The following is a 3521-nucleotide window of genomic DNA, read 5'->3' on the forward strand; positions in this document are numbered from 1 at the left end:
CTTCAGTTCATTGTCCTCATTCTTGCTTGTTTTTTTTATAGAGCTTCTCTTATCTTCCAAAAGTCATTAGTTACTTGCTGGAACCAATAGTTCAATTACTTGACTGTTCATTTAGTTTTTAGAATCACTTTTCCAATTTAAAGTCTTCATTGGTTATAACTAACCACCGAGCAACATTTTCGTAAAATGACCTTAAATGAGAAATAAAGTTTCCCAATGCATAAGAAACATCAAAATAGATGTGGTTACATGTCTCATTTTCTTGAAATGGACTTTGGATGCATCTCAAGGAATTTGTCGAAGCCTAAAACCAAGTTCCATGTTTCAGTCATGCCATGCATAGGGAAAGATACTACGATCGTGGTGTATGGTATGAAAATGTGATTTTGCGACCGTGTCCAAGAGAGGTCCATGACCTTGTGACCCAAGACCTACGTAAGCCTATTCTAAGGATGTCTTGCCTGAAATTGTGGGTCCATTAGAATCTTGAATAACTTGTGTAATCCATTTTTTCTACAAATCTAAGGTAAGATTCCTTCTAGTTTGGTATTAATTTCATGATTTGTAGACCGAAAACACCTAAGTTTTTAAGGCTCATGTGTAGCCATAAATGTGACTAATTTACTAATATTTCTTGAGGGTTATAGCTCCCTTATAATAGTTGAGTAATAGGTTGGTCTCCAAAACTTATTTTTTAAAGATGGGACCCACTTGTCGATTTGTTGTCATTTTTGACCCAAGGCATGATGATGCCACAATAGGTGTTGTTAATACTGTAATAATGCTTAGATTGTGTTTTGATAGCTTGGCTCATGGAAGAATAAGTTATATGAAAAGGAAAGGCAAAGCTCATTGGTTTGTGAGAAATTTGGACTCAAGGTGGTTAGGCTTATTCGTAGGTATTTTGATCTTGATTGTAGTATAATTATTGATATCTTGTGATCTTGGGTAGGACCTTAGATGATAAATGGATGATTTGTAAAATTTGGGATTAGTTAATTCTTATAGTCTATTAAACTTGTAAGGTGTGATGCTTAAGTATAGCCTAAAACCTTGGATAATTTTACTTGTAGAGTCATAAATAGTATGAGAATACTTTGGTAACTCTAATGGTTAAGAATGATGTTGTTGACTAACCTTATGAGTATGTTGACCTAGATAGGGCTAGCCATGAATTGGCCTTAGTGTTTGGGGTGACTTAGAAAGGATAATTGAAGAAGATTTTTCCTTCTGAGTATAAGTTAGTCTTGTAGAAGTGAACTTGGTCATTATTGGGATTTAGGAGTGGGACTCGATCCACCTTCAACTTGAACTATATAGTTACTTAGTGACCTAGATACTTGATGAATATTTAAGTTACGTTGTCAAGGTTATAATGGTTAGACTCGATCATCAGTTATACATATGGTAGATGGTTGGATAATGTGCATACTTAATTAATTATGTTGTTATCATTATATTAATAGTCTTGGAAAGTCTCGTAAACTGAAGCAATGGTTATGCTATCACTTGGCTTATTAATGGCTTCACCAAGTGAACCTCTAATTATGTTACCAATCTTTCTATGAACCAAACTCGATGATTAAGCTAATGTTTATGTGAAAGATTTTTTGTTGAAGTTATTATTGTGAAAAGTTTAAGTAAAGGAGGTATCTAGAGAGTATACACTTGACATATAATTGACTTTCTTATAAACATGTTAACTTGTAAAAGTTTTCATTGTGTATATCATTTAGATACTCGTGCTTACGCATCTAGTAATAATATGTAGAGATGATTAATAGTGAAGTATGATGTTATGTGTTACCCTATATCCCTTATACTCTATCATTGGGGCTTGCACATGCTTATTGATTAAACTACATATGTATCTGTATATCATTGTCTTGAAAGATGTGTTAATGTGACGATAATGATTGGTGAAGCCAGAGGATATATTGATGTTATGATGATGCTTGGTGAACCAGAGGATATGTTGATGTTATGATGATGGCCGATGAATCTGTAGGATATATTGATGTTATGATGATGCTGAGTAAATCTAGAGTATATGTTGATGTTATGATGATGCCCAGTGAATCTGAAAGAGGTAATTATGATATGATAATGTTATGTGTGGTAAGTATATATATGAATGAATAGTTATATGTAAAGTTATGTCGTGTTTGGCTAAACCTATTTGTGTACTTGGGACATCATGTTTTCCTTGGTAAATTGTTATCCATTCTTCGTCATTAATTACTAGATAAGAAGTATGACCTTGTTAACTCTAATTAGTAACTAGAAATGGATTATGCTTAATATTGGGTTAAGGCTAATTGATATGTGTAGTCTTGTGTATAAGCTAGAGCTAACCTAGTAAATCTACTTGGCTGGGATAAATAGTTTCATTAATAAATTTTGCCTAGAAGAGTGGTGTATGTGATAACTAGTTGTCTCTAATAAATGACTATGACTTATAGGCTAGAAGTCTATTGAACTAATTGGTGGACCATACTTAGCTAAAATATGGAAACTTGTCCTTAATGTTGTAATATGCTCAATGATAATAGACCTAGTATAGTAGAATGAGTGGCTAAGTTGACATCTATTATGTGATGTGGTGGCGGCTTAATTAGTGTCTTTTAAAATTATGAGGCTAACTAGATGATGGCTTTATGATTTGTGAGTAAATAATAGTGGTGGTAACTTGTAGCTTTTCCTTATTTGATAACTATTAAACTATTATACTTTAAAACTAGTGGCTCATGGAATTGGAGGCTAGCTAGTATAGACTAGACATGAAGTTTATTTATGAATTATAGATTAAATGACTATTTAACTAAGTTATTGTGATTTTGGCTTTGTTGCACCAAATTACGTTATTGATGATGATTGTAGATCTCGATAAACTGACATGGAGGGAATGTACATCTCGCAGCCTTGGTGAGTTGCTTGCGTAGTTGTCCCTTGATAAAGAATGAAGTGATCTTTCTATATAATCCTCGATGGTTTGGGATGTTGTGATGATTTATTTGTTTGTCTTCCTTAAGTGTACTTTCGGGCAGTATGGGACATCATGGTAAGTTCTTTTGATTTATAGTCTAATGATGATAGTTGTGTTGATTATGGTAATTACATGATTGTTATTATATGTATGTTGCTTTACATTTCCAAAATAGTTACTTATGTCATCTACAAGTTATGGTATATATGGATATACAATGTCTTACTATTTTAATAGTTGATTAATTATTTACATGGTGATATAAATAAAGATTCAGGTTCAACTCTGTACCTTGACTTTACATTATTGTCTTACCTTATATTGTCCTTATATTATAATTTAGCTGAGTCGACCGATGATTCCTACTGAGTACGTGTGTTTTGGTACTCATAGTACATTTCTTTACTTTTTTGGTGTAGACCCGAGTTTCACTTATTGCCATTGAGTCAACATAATGTCATGTTGATCATCAATAGATAGGGTGAGCTCTTGAAGTTCGAGTTGCCCTCTTTTTCTTCTATCATTTATCAATTGT

The sequence above is a fragment of the Capsicum annuum genome, unplaced genomic scaffold, assembly GCF_002878395.1.
Source record: "Capsicum annuum cultivar UCD-10X-F1 unplaced genomic scaffold, UCD10Xv1.1 ctg79229, whole genome shotgun sequence".
NCBI classification, from domain to species: Eukaryota; Viridiplantae; Streptophyta; class Magnoliopsida; order Solanales; family Solanaceae; genus Capsicum; species Capsicum annuum.